General features: G+C 47.5%; 1 pseudogene; it reads right to left on the reverse strand.

Moving 5' to 3' along the window:
* The window catches only part of LOC119309472, a 141108-nt pseudogene that overhangs the window by 119670 nt on the left and 3213 nt on the right, over positions 1-18225 (reverse strand).

Genomic DNA, 18225 nt, shown 5'->3' on the forward strand with positions numbered 1-18225 from the left:
GGGAACACGAAGAAATTCTGCCTCCCCGCACTGGGGAGGAGAAGAAGAGGAAAGCCGCCCCGGAGGGGGAGGCTAGGATGTCCAAGAAGGGAAAGGCGTCCCTTCCGGACTACTCCACCACGGTCGCCTATAGCAAGAAGGGGTGGCTGCCCAGGGGAAAGCCCCTAGCATGATCGTAAGTATCCGCACTCTATTGTACTTTAGTGCGACTTTGCTTCATAGTCTTGTTATAATGCCGAACATATATGCAGTCCGGCCAGGGTCCATCCTGAGGTATCGTCTTCGGATGGGTCCTTGAGTGATTCAGTGATGAACTCGCTCCCGACGGCCACTACTCCTCGGCCTGCGGATGACACGGAGGTGTTGTCCCAAAGGCTCCCGGAGCAGGGGGAGGCGACTCTGGAGACGCCCCAAAGCGATTCCAGATGCCGGGCACATGGGGTACAGGATCCCCGCGGATCGTGCTGATGAGAGCCGTAACAAGCCGGGCTCTCATCCGGATACTGTGCTGGAACCTTCGATGATTCCGGATTCGGGCAGGTGGCCCCTCGCTAAAGAGGGCGAGCCGTCCGTGCCGATGACTTCCGTTACTCCAGATGCGTCGGATAGTCTGCTGGAAGCGCTTCGCGGCGCTTCCATGGATGAAGAGCACCGTACTCTTATGAGTGCGGTGATTCAGAAGGTTCTGTCTGCCAAGAGTGGACTGACCGAAGCCTGCACCAGCCTCTTGACGGGCTTTGAGGTAAGTAATAAAAATGTGTGAAATTACCACCCGATAGGTAGTAGCCCCTGATACTTTGTTTGGTGTTCGGAAAGAAAAGCCAAACGGAGGGTCAATTATAATCCGCAGGAGTCTAATAGTAAGTGTGCATGTGAATAAGCAGGCTGTGCTGCTTGCCGCTGCTGTCCGCACAGCCGAGGTCACCGGACTAAAACGGGACCTGGAGCAGGCGCAGGGAGAGCTCAGCCTCACGAAGAGGCAGCTCGAAGAGAACAAAGGTGAGTGATACCCCGTTCGCATATAATGAAGGATAGACAAAATTGGTTATTCTAACGACAAAGCGTCGTGACTTTTTGTAATAGGGTCCACTACCGAAGTGGCGTCTCTGAAGAAAGCGTTGTCCGAGGCCGAGGACAAGGCGACTCTGGAGCGCAAGGAGCGCGAGAAGCAAGATGCTAGAGTGGGCGAGGTACAGCAAGAGCTCCAGGAGCTCGGCAAAAAGTTCGAGTCCTTGGAGCATGATCTTAAGATGAAAGAGACTGAGCTTGCGAAGGCCCTTGCGAGTGTGAAAGACGCCAAGGCCGAAGCCGAAAAGGCACAGCAGGAAATCCAGGCGGCCAAGAAGATAGCCGTGGGTAAGACATTCTTTATGCAAAGCAAGCATGTGGTGGAGACATTTCTTTTACTTACCCGGATTCGGAGCTCTCCAGGGGCATTCGCAGATCTGCCTCGCAGCATATCTGACACTGCGGAGTTCTACCGTGCCGAGAAGGGGAGCTCAACGGAGAAGCTGTTCTGGTCCCAGTATGCTGGAGCCGAACACCCGGTGCCTCTGAGTGACTAGCTGAAGCAGTTGGTTGAACTCCACAGGGCGGCCGAAGTGGCTACGAAAAATTTCATAGTCTGGATGTGGCCTGGTGAGCCCTTGCCTGCCAGCTACTTCGGCCTGATAAAGTGGATGGTAAATGCCTGTCCGCGGCTGGAGGTGATCAAGCGGTCCGTTTGTATTGAGGGTGCCCGCCGGGCCTTTGCCCGTGCGAAGGTGCACTGGGGCAAGCTGGATGCAGAGAAGCTGGTGAAGGACGGGCCGCCGGAAGGCAAGGCGCATCGCTGCCCTGAGAAATATTATGATGGCGTTACGAAGGGCGCTCGTCTCGTGGCTGATGAGTGTACCAAGGACATGATCCTTGAGTAAATGTATTTCTGTCGTTGTTGTAATATAAAGACGAAGTTACTTGCGCTATGTAGCGCTTTTTGATTTAAAATATTACCTTCTGTGTGGCTTTTTATAGAATTCTGAAAGTAGGCCAGCCGTCGGCTTCCGCCCCCACGTAACTAGTACCGGGGTGTTCCTGGAAAAACCTGGACACTCTTTATCCAAATTTTTGGTCCCTTAATGAGCTAACCGGCATAGCGAACAAGGCAATCGGACTATGCGGCTTTATAACTTTCACTTAGCCATAGAAGTCTACAATTTTAAATTTCAGCGAAGCCCCTAGAATTTGGAAGGCCGAATTGGGGCGCTATATACGCCTAAATCGGACGAGGCCGATTCCTCACCTAAAGCGGAAAAAATCTTAAAGGATTTTAAGACCTCTCGAACAGCGACCAGCTCTCGCCGCATCATGCCGGTCAGTTTTCGGCTTTCTCTACTGAGGTGCTCGTCCGGAAGAACCGGGACACAATCACAGTAGTTCTCCCTGCGCTACCTTAGCCGATATAACGGAACGTAAGGTACCAAAACAAGGGAGCCGGGCAAACCCAACTATTGACCCAAGGCGTGATTCGGAGCTGATGCATATAGTGCTATAAGTTCGGGGTGCCGCACTGTTGAAAGTGTTCAAACTTGTTTTGCCGTATTATGAGGCGCCGCAAGAAGCCCCTGGCAAACTGATCGTACCAAGGTGTACGGATGCAATATTAAATAAACATTTGTAAGAAAAATGCTCAAATAGGAATAATAAGCTAACGATATATATTATCTCCCATTGATGAATAATACGTTTAAGCGTATGTTTACAATGGGTGCGTTTAAGCAGAAGTAAAATAGGACCATTTAACATGTCCTATCCAAGGGCAGGCTGCATGTAGGTATATAAAACAGGTATAACGATCGTGAACAGATTCCATCTGCGTATTTCCTTTTGTGCGCATAGCCTGTTGCCTCCTTGGTTTTCTCTCCTGTGTAAGTCCGACAATCCGGCTCTTCTGAAGAGGCTGCCCTAAAGTAGTGTCCTAAAAGATAAAAAGGGAGGGTTATGAAGGTATGTTGCGGTGACACCGCACTGTTGACTGAGTCACTGCTGCGCCTCCGCCTATGCCCATGGTATTTTGAGTGTGTAATTGTGTACGCATGGCACGAATGCTGCTTTGATGGGGCTTGAGCGGAGGCCGGACTACTAGCCGCGCTCTTGGCATGCCTGGTGATCCTGTTGCGGGGTGCTCCGGACTCGCTTGACGGTGTTCGAGGTTGTCGTCGCCGGATTGGTGGTTTGTCGGAGGAGGCCGCATTGTACTTCTGCCGCGAGGGCTGCAGTATGCTCTTCTATTCAGAGAGAGCGGTCCATGTTTCCGTTTACTATTATGACCCCGCTCGGTCCTGGCATCTTGAGCTTGAGGTATGCATAGTGTGGTACCGCATTGAGTCTAGCGAATCCAAGCAGTGTGTGGTAACCACTACGGAAAGGGACGATATCAAAGATTAACTCTTCACTTCGGAAGTTATCCGGAGATCTGAAGACCACTTCCAATGTTATAGAGCCCATGCAATGGGCCTCTACTCTAGGAATTACACCTTTAAATGTGGTTTTGGTGGGCTTGATCCTTGAAGGGTCGATGCCCATTTTGCGCACTGTGTCCTGATAAAGCAGGTTCAGGCTGCTGCCGCTGTCCATAAGGACTCGAGTGAGGTGGAATCCGTCGATGATTGGGTCTAGGAGCAATGCGGCTGAGCCGCCGTGACGGATGCTGGTAGGGTGATCCCTATGATCAAAGGTGATCGGACAAGCTGACCATGGGTTGAATTTGGGGGCGACTGGATCCATCGCGTAGACGTCCCGTAGTGCTCGTTTCCATTCCCGCTTGGGAATGTGGGTGGCGTAGATCATGTTGACCGTTTTCACCTAGGGAGGAAATTTCTTTTGTCCCCCCGTGTTCGGACGCCAGGCCTCCTCGTCATCGTCACTGTGCAGCCCCTTGTCCTTGTTTTCGGCGTTTATTTTACCGGCCTGTTTGAACACCCAGCAGTCTCTATTAGTGTGGTTTGCTGGTTTGTCCGGGGTGCCATGAATTTGGCACCAGCGTTCCAGTATGCGGTCCAGACTGGACGATCCCTGATTGTTTCTTTTGAACGACTTTTTCCGCTGATCAGATTTGGATCCGCTGAATCCGGCGTTGACTGCCGTGTCTTCAGTGTTGTCGCCGTTGTTCCGTCGCTCATGTCTGTTGCGCCGTGGCTTGCTGATACGTCTCCAACGTATCTATAATTTTTGATTACTCCATGCTACTTTATCTACTGTTTTAGGCAATATTGGGCTTTATTATCCACTTTTATATTATTTTTGGGACTAACCTATTAACCGGAGGCCCAGCCCAGATTTGCTGTTTTATGCCTATTTCAGTGTTTCAAGGAAAAGGAATATCAGACGGAGTCAAAACGGAACGAAATCAACTGGAGAAGTTAATTTTGGAAGGAAACCAACCAGATGGGCTTGGAGTGCACGTCAGGGGATCCCCGGGCTGCCCATGAGGGTGGGGGGCGCGCCCTCCCCCTGGGCGCGCCCCCTACCTTGTGAGCACACCGGAGGTCCACCGACGTACCCCCTGGACCCATATATACCTACGTACCCTATAACTTCCAGAACAGAAGATAGATCGGGAGTTCCACCGCCGCAAGCCTCTGTAGCCACCAAAAACCAATCGGGACCCTGTTGCGGCACCCTGCCGGAGGGGGATCCCATTACCGGAGGCCATCTTCATCATCCCGGCGCTATCCATGACGAGGAGGGAGTAGTTCACCCTCGGGGCTGAGGGTATGTACCAGTAGCTATGTGTTTGATCTCTCTCTCTCTCATGTTCTTCTATGGCACGATCTTGATGTATCCCGAGCATTGCTATTGTAGTTGGATCTTATGATGTTTCTCCCCCTCTACTCTCTTGTGATGAATTGAGTTTCCCCTTTGAAGTTATCTTATCGGATTGAGTCTTTTATGAGAACACTTGATGTATGTCTTGCCGTGATTATCTGTGGTGACAATGGGATATCATGTGCCACTTGATGTATGTTTTGGTGATCAACTTGCGGGTTTCGTGACAGTTGGGAACCTATGCATAGGGGTTGGCACACATTCTTGACTCTCCGGTAGTAGCTTTGGGGAACTCTTTGAAGTACTTTTATGTTGGTTGGATGAATCTGAGATTGTGTGATGCATATCGTATAATCATGCCCATGGATGCTTGAGGTGACAATGGAGTATCTAGGTGACATTAGGGTTTTGGTTGATTTGTGTCTTAAGGTTTTATTCTAGTATGAACTCTTTTATAGATCAATCCGAAAGAATAGCTTTGTGGTGGTTTCGTACCCGACCATAATCTCTAAGTTTGTTCTCTGCTATTAGTGGCTTCGGAGTGACTCTTTCTTGCATGTTGAGGGCTTGTCATATGTTCTATCTATGTTATTATTGTTGAGAGAACTTGCACTAGTGAAAGTATGAACCCTAGGCCTTGTTTCCTATCATTGCAATACCATTTACGCTCACTTTTACCACTTGTTACCTTGCTGTTTTTATATTTTCAGATTACAAAAACCTATATCTACCATCTATTTTGCACTTGTATCACCATCTCTTCGCCGAACTAGTGCACCTATAAAATTTACCATTGTATTGGGTGTGTTGGGGACACAAGAGACTTTTTGTTATTTGGTTGCAGGGTTGTTTGAGAGAGACCATCTTCATCCTACGCCTCCTACGGATTGATAAACCTTAGGTCATCCACTTGAGGGAAATTTGCTACTGTCCTACAAACATGTGCACTTGCAGGCCCAACAACGTCTACAAGAAGAAGGTTGTGTAGTAGACATCAAGCTCTTTTCTGGCGCCGTTGCCGGGGAGGCTAGGTAAAGGGTACTCACACTCCGTCACTAAGCTCTTTTCTGGCGAGGTGAGTGCTTGAAGGTATATCTTTAGATCTTGCAATCGAATCTTTTTGTTTCTTGTTTTAGCACTAGTTCAGTTTATAAAAGAAAATTACAAAAAAATGGAATTGAGTTTGTCTCATATGCTTCATCTTTTTAATATCTTTCGTGAGTATGATGGAAAGGATAATTGTGCTCAAGTGCTAGAAGAAGAAATCTCTAAATTGTTTGGCACTAAATATTTGAATGATAAGCATGATTGCAATGTTGTTAGTATGAATTCCTTGAATATCCATGATGCTAATGATATGCAAAGCCACAAGCTTGGGTAAGCTATGTTTGATGAAGATGATATTTTTCGTCCCCCAAGCTTTGATGAGCAAATTTACTATGATGAAATCATGCCTCCTATCTATGATGATTATTGTGATGACACTTATGCTTTAAAGAATAATGATAACCATGAAACGTGTCATCTTGATCTTAATTTTCAATCACATGATAGTTATTTTGTTGAGTTTGCCCACTACTATTCATGAGAAGAAATTTGCTTATGTTGAGAGTAGTAAATTTTCTATGCTTGTAGATCATGAAAAGAATGCTTTAGGTGCTGGTTATATTGTTGAATTCATTCATGATGCGACTGAAAATTATTATGAGGGAGGAACATATGCTTGTAGGAATTGCAATAATGTCAAGTTTCCTCTCTATATGCTTAAATTCTTGAAGCTATGCTTGTTGTGCCATCCTATGCTAGTTGATTATTGTTCCCATAAGTTGTTTCCTCACAAAATCCCTATGCATAGGAAGTGGGTTAGGCTTAAATGTGCTAGTCATATGCTTCATGATGCTCCCGTTATGTTTCAATTCTTATCTTTTATGTGAGCATCATTGTCATCATCATGCCTAGCTAAAAGGCATTAAAGAAAAGCGCTTGTTGGGAGACAACCCAATATTTATCCTTACTGTTTTTGTGTTTCCACATGATTATGCTACTGTAGTAATCATGTTTTATAGCTTTTGTTTCAATAAAGTGCCAAGTAGAACCTTTGGGAAGACTTGGGTGAAGTTTATGTGATCTTGCTGTGAAAAAACAGAAACTTTAGTGCTCACGAGTTTAGCTGCCATTATTTACTGGAGAGTGATTTTAGGTTGATTCTTTTTGCAGATGATTAATAGACAAATTTCTCAGGTCCAGCACTTTATTTCATAATTTTTGGGGTTACAGAATTATACGTTTTATATAGATTACTACAGACTGTTCTGTTTTTGACAGATTCTGTTTTCTATGTGTTGTTTGCTTATTTTGATGAATCTATGAGTAGTATCGGAGGGTATGAACCATAGATAAGTTGGAGTACAGTAGATATTACAACAATATGAATTTAGAATGAGTTCATTAAAGTACCTAAGTGGTGGTTTTATTTTCTTATACTAACGGAGCTTACGAGTTTTGTTTTGAGTTTTGTGTGGTTGAAGTTTTCAAGTTTTGGGTAACGATTCGATGGACAATGGAATAAGGAGTGGAAAAAGCTCAAGCTTGGGGATGCCCAAGGCACCCCAAGATAATATTTCAAGAAGTCTCAAGCATCTAAGCTTGGGGATGCCCCCGGTAGGCATCCCACCTTTCTTCTTCAACAACTATCGGTTAGTATCGGTTGAGCCTAAGTTTTTGCTTCTTCACATGAGTTGTGCTATCCTTGCAATGTAGTTTTCTTTAGCTTTGCTTGCTGTTTGAATACAGTATCAAGATCTGAAATTATTAAATGGGAGAGTCTTCACATAGTTGCATAATTATTCGACTACTCATTGATCTTCACTTATATGTTTCGGAGTAGTTTGTCATTTGCTCTAGTGCATCACTTATATCTTTTAGAGCATGGTGGTAGTTTTATTTTTAAGAAATAGATGAACTCTCATGCTTCACTTATATTATTTTGAGAGTCTTAAATAGCATGGTAATTTTCTTAATATTAATGTACTTGGTATTCAAGATATGTGAAACTTTCTTATGAGTGTGTTGAATACTAAGATAAATTTGATGCTTGATAATTGTTTTGAGATATGGAGGTGATAATATCAAAGTCATGCTAGTTGGGTGATTATGAATTTGAGAAATACTTGTGTTGAAGTTTGCAAGTCCCATAGCATGCACGTATGGTTAAAGTTGTGTAACAAATTTGAAACATGAAATGTACCTGGCTTGTGCACCCTTATGAGTGGCGGTCGGGGACGAGCGATGGTCTTTTCCTACCAATCTATCCCCCTAGGAGCATGCGTGTAGTACTTGATTTTTGATGGCTTCTAAATTTTTGCAATAAGTACATGAGTTCTTTTGACTAATGTTGAGTCCATGGATTATACGCACTCTCACCTTTCCGCCTTTGCTAGCCTCTTCGGTACCGTGCATTGCCCTTTCTCACCTTGAGAGTTGGCGCAAACTTCACCGGTGCATCCAAACCCCGTGATACGATACGCTCTATCACACATAAACCTCCTTATATCTTCCTCAAAACAGCCACCATACCTACCTATTATGGCATTTCCAGAGCCATTCCGAGATATATTGCCATGCAACTTCCATCATCATCATCATGACATACATTACTTTTGTCATATTGCCATTGCACGATCATGTAGTTGACATCGTATTTGTGGCAAAGCCACCATGCATTATTTTTCATACATGTCACTCTTGATTCCTTGCACCATCCCGGTACACCGCCGGAGGCATTCATATAGAGTCATATCTTGTTCTAAGTTTCGAGTTGTAATCCTTGTGTTGTAATCAATAGAAGTGTGATGATCATCATTATTAGAGCATTGCCCAAATAAAAAAAAGAGAACGGCCAAAAAAAGGGGAAGGCCCAAAAAAAAGATAAAGGCCAAAAAAATGGAAAAAAAGAAAGGCCCAAAAAAAGAAAATAAAAAAGGGCAATGCTACTATCTCTTTTTCCACACTTGTACTTCAAAGTAGCACCTTGTTCTTCATGTAGTGAGTCTCATATATTGCTTCAAAGTAGCACCTTGTTCCTCATGTAGTGAGTCTCATAAGTTGTCTTTTTATACTAGTGGGAATTTTCATTATACAACTTGGCTTGTATATTCCTACGATGGGCTTCCTTAAATGCCCTAGGTCTTCGTGAGCAAGCGAGTTGGATGCACACCCACTAGTTTTCTTTTGTTGAGCATTCATAGCTCTAGTGCATCCGTTGCATGGCAATCCCTACTCCTCATGTTGACATCAATTGATGGGCATCTCCATAGCCCGTTGGTTAGCCTCGTCAATGTGAGACTTTCTCCTTTTTTGTCTTCTCCACACAATCCCCATCATCATATTCTATTCCACCCATAGTGCTATATCCATGGCTCACGCTCATGTATTGCGTGAAGGTTGAAAAAGTTTGAAATTATTTAAGTATGAAACAATTAATTGGCTTGTCATCGGGGGTATAGAAGTTGGGAACATCTTTGTGTGACAAAAATGAAGCATAGCCTAACTATATGATTTTGTAGGGATGAACTTTCTTTTGCCATGCTATTTTGAGAAGACATGATTACTTTGATTAGTATGCTTGAAGTATTATTATTTCTATGTCAATATGAACTTTTGTCTTGAATCTTTCGGATCTGAATATTCATATCACAAGTAAGAAGAATTACATTGAAATTATGCCAAAGTATCACTCCGCATCAAAAATTCTTTTTTATCATTTACCTACTCGAGAACGAGCAGGAATTAAGCTTGGGGATGCTTGATACGTCTCCAACGTATCTATAATTTTTGATTGCTCCATGCTACTTTATCTACTGTTTTAGGCAATATTGGGCTTTATTATCCACTTTTATATTATTTTTGGGACTAACCTATTAACCGGAGGCCCAGCCCAGATTTGCTGTTTTATGCCTATTTCAGTGTTTCGAGGAAAAGGAATATCAGACGGAGTCAAAACGGAACGAAATCAACTAGAGAAGTTAATTTTGGAAGGAAACCAACCAGATTGGCTTGGAGTGCACGTCAGGGGATCCCCGGGCTGCCCACGAGGGTGGGGGCGCGCCCTCCCCCCTGGGCGGGCCCCCCTACCTCATGAGCACCCCGGAGGTCCACCGACGTACCCCCTGGACCCATATATACCTACGTACCCTAAAACTTCCAGAACAGAAGATAGATCGGGAGTTCCGCCGCCGCAAGCCTCTGTAGCCACCAAAAACCATTCGGGACCCTGTTCCGGCACCCTGCCGGAGGGGGATCCCATCACCGGAGGCCATCTTCATCATCCCAGCGCTATCCATGACGAGGAGGGAGTAGTTCACCCTCGGGGCTGAGGGTATGTACCAGTAGCTATGTGTTTGATCTCTCTCTCGTGTTCTCTCTCGTGGTTCTTCTATGGCATGATCTTGATGTATCCTGAGCTTTGCTATTGTAGTTGGATCTTATGATGTTTCTCCCCCTCTACTCTCTTGTGATGAATTGAGTTTCCCCTTTGAAGTTATCTTATCGGATTGAGTCTTTTATGACAACACTTGATGTATGTCTTGCCGTGATTATCTGTGGTGACAATGGGATATCATGTGCCACTTGATGTATGTTTTGGTGATCAACTTGCGGGTTTCGTGACACTTAGGAACCTATGCATAGGGGTTGGCACACGTTCTTGACTCTTCGATAGTAGCTTTGGGGCACTCTTTGAAGTACTTTTATGTTGGTTGGATGAATCTGAGATTGTGTGATGCATATCGTATAATCATGCCCACGGATACTTGAGGTGACAATGGAGTATCTAGGTGACATTAGGGTTTTGGTTGATTTGTGTCTTAAGGTGTTATTCTAGTACGAACTCTTTTATAGATCGATCCGAAAGAATAGCTTTGTGGTGGTTTCGTACCCGACCATAATCTCTACGTTTGTTCTTCGCTATTAGTGGCTTTGGAGTGACTCTTTGTTGCATGTTGAGGGCTTGTCATATGTTCTATCTATGTTATTATTGTTGAGAGAACTTGCACTTGTGAAAGTATGAACCCTAGGCCTTGTTTCCTATCATTGCAATACCATTTATGATCACTTTTACCACTTGTTACCTTGCTGTTTTTATATTTTCAGATTACAAAAACCTATATCTACCATCTATTTTGCACTTGTATCACCATCTCTTCGCCGAACTAGTGCACCTATACAATTTACCATTGTATTGGGTGTGTTGGGGACACAAGAGACTTTTTGTTATTTGGTTGCAGGGTTGTTTGAGAGAGACCATCTTCATCCTACGCCTCCTACGGATTGATAAACCTTAGGTCATCCACTTGAGGGAAATTTGCTACTGTCCTACAAACCTGTGCACTTGTAGGCCCAACAACGTCTACAAGAAGAAGGTTGTGTAGTAGACATCACTTGCCGTTATTGTCACGGACATCCGAGGTGCCGGAACGTGGCGTGGTGCTACTACGAGGCAACCACCTGTCCTCGCCCGTGCAAAAGCGGGTCATTAGTGTCGTGAGTGCTGCCATGGACTTGGGTTTTTCCTGGCCGAGGTGTCGGGCGAGCCACTCGTCACAGATATTATGCTTAAAGGCCACCAGGGCTTCGACGTCCGGACAATCGACTATTTGGTTCTTTTTAGTTAGGAACCGAGTCCAGAATTTCCTGGCTGACTCTCCGGGCTGTTGACTAATGTGGCTCAGGTCATCGGCGTCTAGTGGTCGCATGTATGTGCCCTGGAAGTTGTCGAGAAACGCGTCTTCCAGGTTTTCCCAACTGCCAATGGAATTTGCGGGCAGGCTGTTTAGCCAGTGCCGGGTGGGTCCTTTGAGCTTAAGGGGAAGATACTTGATGGCGTGTAGATCGTCTCCGCGGGCCATGTGAATGTGGAGAAGGAAATCTTCGATCCATACTGCGGGGTCTGTTGTGCCATCGTATGATTCGATGTTTACGGGTTTGAACCCTTCTGGGAATTCATGATCCATCACTTCATCAGTGAAGCAGAGGGGGTGTGCGGCGCCTCTTTGCCGGGCTATGTGGCTACGAAGTTCGAATGGGTCTGGGTGGCTGTATTCGGCCCGACCAGATTTGTTGATAGTGTATCCGGCGTGACGATCATCGTCGCATGTTTGGGCGCGCCCTCGCGATCTGTAGATCGATCTTGGCTGTCCTGCTTTGTTTTCCAGTATATCTTGCAGGTCTTGCCTATTGCCCCGGGTCGTAGTGTATTGGCGTGGGGGCGCGGGCTGGTATTCGGGCTGATATGCCATTTTATCCCGGCCACGGGGTGGCCGGTCAGCCGTGTGGCGCTCAAGTCCGTATTCCTCAGCTGCCAGGACTTTGGTCCATCTGTCTGTGAGCAGGTCTTGATCAGCTTGGAGCTGCTGTTGCTTCTTTTTCAGGCTCCTCGCAGTGGCCATGAGCTGGCGCTTGAAGCGCTCCTGCTCCACGGGGTCCTCAGGTACGCCGAACTCGTTGTCGCCGATGCTAATCTCGTCTTCGGAGGGGGCATGTAATTGTCCTCCTCCGGATATCCGTCCGTCGCCTGTTCGTCTGGGCTGACCTGCCCGTCTTCCTGCTCGGCCTGCTCAAAGGCGGGCTGCTCAAGGTTGTACTCATCTTTGGCAGCATCCGGATTGTTTTCGTCTCCTGTGCCGGCATTGCTATGGCGGGGCTTGGCGCGGCGCCGACGACGCCCATGCTTTGTTTTCTTCCCTGAGAGGTTATCCTCCGTTGCCTCATCGCCACTGGTTTCTTTCGGAGTGTCCACCATATATATATGAGGAGGTGGCTGTCCACCGCCCCGTGAGCGGTGGTTCCTGTTCTTCTCCTGCATCATCGTCCATACCGTCGATGTCTTCATAGTCGAAGTCAAGCACGTCGGTTAAGTCATCGACCGTGGCAATGAAGTGGGTGGTGGGTGGGCAATGAATTCCTTCGTCGCCCGCTTCCCACTCGAGCCGAACATAGTTCGGCCAAGAGTCTCCTGACAAGGAGAGAGACTTTAACGAGTTCAGCACGCCGCTAAAGGGCGAGTGCTGGAAGATATCCTCTGCGGTGAACTCCATTACAGGAGCCCAACCAGGTTCGGCGGGCTCAGGAGCGCGCGGACTGGAACCTACAGCCGGATACGAGTCCGGGGGTCCGGTGTCATAGGCTTCTTTGGGGGCGAGGCCTGTGTTCGGCTCTACCACCGATGGGTGGGCGGCCTGCGGGGCGGGGTCCATCCACCCGTCCTTAGGCGACGCGGTCTTCTCCGGATTTAGGTCCGGGGCTACCGCAGGGGTGACATCCCGAGTATTGTTCGACAGCAGGTCTAAGCCATGCTCATCGTGACTGTCCGGCGCTCCAAGCACAGGCCCGAATCCGTTGAAGATCAAGTCTCCGCGGATATCAGCCATGTAGTTCAGGTTTCCGAACCTGACCTGGTGGCCAGGGGCGTAGCTGTCGATCTGCTCCAGTTAGCCAAGCGAATTGGCCCGCAGTGCGAAGCCGCCGAACACGAAGATCTGTCCGGGGAGAAAAGTCTCACCCTGGACCGTGTTGTTGACAATTGAAGGATCCATCAAGCCTTGCAGCAACGACACAGAGGAACTCTCAATGAAAGCACCAATGTCGTTGTCAAAACCGACGGATCTCGGGTAGGGGGTCCCGATTTGTGCGTCTTAGGCTAATGGTAACAGGAGGCAAGGAACACAATGTTTACCCAGGTTCGGGCCCTCTTGATTGAGGTAAAACCCTACTTCCCGCTTGATTGATATTGATGATATGAGTAGTACAAGAGTTGATCTACCATGAGATCGTAGAGGCTAAACCGTAGAAGCTAGCCTATGATGATTATGATTGTGATCGTCCCTCTAAGGACCAACCTCTCCAGTTTATATAGACACCGGAGAGGGCTAGGGTTTACATGGAGTCGGTTACAAGGAAGGAAATATAATATCCGGATCGCCAAGCTTGTCTTCCACGCAAAGGAGAGTCCCATCCGGACACGGGATGGAGTCTTGAGTCTTGTATCTTCACGCTCCAATAGTCCGGACAAAGTGTACAGTCCGGCTATCCGGATACCCCCTAATCCAGGACTCCCTCAGTCGCGGTTGTTTATTATGTCATTAAGTGGCACTTCGGAGGCCACCGTAATCGAATACTCTTGAAAGTAGTGTCGTAGCTTCCGGGATGCCATGAAGACGGCGTATGCTATCTTTTGATAGTGTGGGTATCGGGATTTGCATGGAGTGAGGACAGTGGACACGCAATATACCGGCTTTTGGAGCGGGAACTTGTGTCCGTCAGCTTCTCGTTCGACGACGAGCACTGCGCTTACAACCTAATGTGTTGCAGCTATGTATAATAGCATAGGTTCACCAGTATTTGGCGCGGTCAGGACTGGCTTACCGGCCAATAGGGTCTTTATTTCATCTAGTCGGGCCGTGGCCGCATCCGTCCACTCGAAGTGTTCGGTGCGTCGAAGAAGGCGGTAAAGAGGTAGTGCCTTTTCTCCTAATTGGGAGATGAAGCGGCTTAAGGCAGCCACACATCCAGTTAGTTTCTGGATATGCTTGAGGTCTGTTGGGATAGCCAACTGTGAGAGAGCTCGGATTTTTGCCGGATTTGCTTCGATTCCTCTACTGGAAACAATGAAGCCGAGCAACTTCCCGGAGGATACGCAGAAAACACATTTTTCTGGGTTGAGCTTGATGTCGTATGTTCGGAGATTGTCGAACGTGAGTCTCAAGTCATCTATTAAAGTTTCGACGTGTCTTGTTTTTATGACCACGTCATCCACGTATGCCTCCACTGTTTTGCCAATTTGCTTCTCCAGGCATGTCTGAATCATACGTTGATAGGTTGCACCAGCATTTTTGAGCCCGAAAGGCATAGTGTTGAAGCAGAAGGGGCCATATGGCGTTATGAAGGCCGTTGTGGCTTGGTCGGATTCCGCCGTCTTTATTTGATGGTATCCGGAGTATGCATCGAGGAAACATAATGAGTCGTGTCCTGCGGTGGCGTCGATGATTTGGTCAATGCGAGGGAGGGGGAAGGGATCCTTGGGGTAGGCCTTGTTGAGGTCTTTGAAATCGACACATAGGTGCCAGGATTTGTCCTTCTTTGGTACCATTACCAGATTTTCCAGCCAATCAGGATGTTTTATATCTCTAATGAATCCGGCCTCAAGTAGCTTGGCTAGCTCTTCTCCCATGGCTTGCCGTTTAGGCTTTGAGAAGCGTCTAAGAGTCTGTCTGACTGGCTTGTATCCTTTCAGTATATTGAGGCTGTGTTCAGCCAGCCTACGTGGGATGCCCGGCATGTCTGAAGGATGCCAGGAAAAAATGTCCCAATTCTTGCGTAGGAAGTCTCATAGTGCGGCGTCCATTGTGGGGCTCAACTGTGTCCCGATGGAAGCTGTCTTTGTGGGGTCCGTTGGATGGACCTGGAATTTGACTATCTCGTCCGTGGGCTTGAATGAGGTGGACTTGGGTCATTTGTCGAGTATCACGTCGTCTCTGTCCACTGTAGCGCGCAATGTTGTTAGTTCTTCGGCCGCTAGGGCTTCGGATAATGCTTCCAGGGCTAGTGCAGCAGTTTTATTTTCGGTGCGGAGTGCGACGTCCGGATCACTGGCTAGAGTGATGATTCCATTGGGTCCGGGCATTTTGAGCTTCATGTACCCGTAATGGGGTATAGCTTGAAAGCTCGTGAATGCGTCCCGCCCTAAAAGGGCGTGGTATCCGCTGCTGAACGGGGCCACTTGGAACATGATTTCTTCGGACCTATAATTCTCTGGGGTGCCGAATACCACATCGAGTGTGATTTTTCCCGCACACCGTGCCTCCCAACTAGGGATGATTCCCCTGAAGGTCGAGCCGCTTTGCTCAATGCGGTTTTTATCAATTTCCATCTTGTTGAGGGTTTCTTTAGGTTTAATCCGCTTCGGCCGTCCACGAATACTTTAGTGAGCCGGAAGCCGTCCACGATTGGGCTAAGGACCAAAGCGGCTGGTGCCCGGACTGTTTGGAATTGAGTTTCATCACTGGTAGAAGGTTATAGCAGTGTCGCTCCATGGATTTATTTTTGCCATGTGGCAGACTTCAGCAAAACTTTGATGGGCTCGCTTGCGCCTATTATTTGAGGCAAAAGTCTTGAAGACTGTCAGTACCGCATTGTTGTCTTCGGCGGGATGTTGCTTTGCTTTATGGTTTACAAGAAGATCCTCGCCACTTTTCGCTACCTGCCGGAGTATCCAACATGCTCTAAGGCTATGCGTTGGCGTGGTATCCGGCGTGCTGTGAATTTTACACGGCCTGTTGAGCCATTCTTCCAATACGGCTCCACGCCCTGGAGCGGGCTTTGGTTTTTTGGGAATTGGATCGGGTAACTTACGAGAGTTTGCCCTTTTAGTTCGGACGAAGGGTTTAGTGAGAGCCGGATTATCCCAGAAGTCTGTTTGGGTTTTCCAGACGCTTTCCATCGCACAATACTTTTGTACTATGGCTGCTAAGTCAGCAAAGTGCACTATGTCACGGCGACTTATAGTGTTGAGGATCCCTTTGTTCGTGCAATTTTTGCAAAAAAGTGAGATTGCGTCTTCCTCGCGACAGTCCTTGACCCTGTTTATCACAAGGAGGAATATGGCCCAGTAGCGATGTACTGTTTCTTGGGGCTCTTGTCTGATATGGGAAAGATGGCATAAGTCTGGGTGGGTGGGCATAGTTAAATCCGAATTCTGACCCGATCTAACACCTAGGGGCGGAGGAGCTTCCGGGCTTGGCGGCTCGGGCTCTGGGGTGCTGCCTGATTTTTCTGGCCCGTTGCCCGATTCTAAGTTCGGGGTCTGGGTCATGTCCTCCCACGAATGGGTATCCGGCTCAGAGAGCCCGGTAATCCGGACATATTTCATCCTCAAAGTAGAGGGATAATCCCTGTGTGGCTCTTCCACTACCGCTATCTCATGGGTGACCGGTACGGTGGGGATTTAATATCCCTTTGGTCGGGTTTAAGCCCAATCCGATCATATTCTGTTGCGACTCCTAGAGAGGCGATGCGATCCAAGAGCTCGTTGAGAGAGGAGAGCTCCATTGGATCCATCTGTTCGGCAAGTTCCGAATTGACGTGGAGGCTGTTCTTGATGACCCGAGAAGTCATCATCGGCGAGACAGCCGATCGGGCGGTCATGACGAAGCCGCCTAGTCGAAGAGTTTGGCCTACTGCCAGGGCTCCCTCAGAGGTGATGTTGTCCTTGACAACGAGACGAGCCATCAAGCCTTGTAGCGACGACATAGAGGAACTCTCAATGAAAGCACCAATATCGGTGTCAAAACCGGCGGATCTCGGGTAGGGGGTCTCGAACTGTGCGTCTAAGGCTAATGGTAACAGGAGGCAGGGGACACGATGTTTTACCCAGGTTCAGGCCCTCTCGATGGAGGTAATACCCTACTTCCTGCTTGATTGATCTTGATGATATGAGTGTTACAAGAGTTGATCTACCACGAGATCATAGAGGCTAAACCCTAGGAGCTAGCCTATGATGATTATGATCGTTCTCGTCCTACGGACTAAACCCTCCGGCTTATATAGACACCGGAGGGGGCTAGGGTTACACAGAGTCGGTTATAAAGAAGGAGATCTAACATCCGAATCGCCAAGCTTGTATTCCACGCAAAGGAGAGTCCCATCCGTACATGGGACGAAGTCTTGAGTCTTGTATCTTCATAGTCCAATAGTCCGGCCAAAGTATATAGTCCGGCTGTTCGGATACCCCCTAATCCAAGACTCCCTCACCTCCCACAACTCTTTGTGTTCTACTCGTGCATATCATCTACGCATAGACCTAGCTCAGATGCCACTGCTTGGTATCGTTGCATGGAAAATATTTTTTCTACGCATACGCAATCATCTATCCATGGAGATGCATAGAGACAAGGGGGATAGTGTGTCTACGTACCCTCGCAGAACGTAAGTGAAAGCGTTTGACAACGCGGTTTATGTAGTCGAACTTCTTCTAGCTCCGACTGATCAAGTATCGAACATACGACACCTCTGAGTTCTGCACACGTTCAGTTCGGTGACGTCCCTCGCCTTCTTGATCCAGCAAGACATCGAGGTAGTAGATGAGTCTCGTCAGCATGACGGCATGGTGACGGTGACGGTGAAGTGATCTTGGCAGGGCTTTGCCTAAGCACTACGAAAATATGACCGGAGGCGTAAACGATGGAGGGGGCACCGCACATGGCTAGGCAATTGTCTGGGGTGTGCTAGGGGCACCCCCCACATATATATGGGTGGGAGGGAGAGGGGAGGCAGCCAGGGTGCACCCCAAGTAGGATCTGAATCCTACTTGGGATTTCCCCAAGTGGCGCACCCTTCCATAAAACATCGGAGAGAAAAGGGAAGGGG

This window comes from Triticum dicoccoides, chromosome 5B (assembly GCF_002162155.2).
Source record: "Triticum dicoccoides isolate Atlit2015 ecotype Zavitan chromosome 5B, WEW_v2.0, whole genome shotgun sequence".
NCBI classification, from domain to species: Eukaryota; Viridiplantae; Streptophyta; class Magnoliopsida; order Poales; family Poaceae; genus Triticum; species Triticum dicoccoides.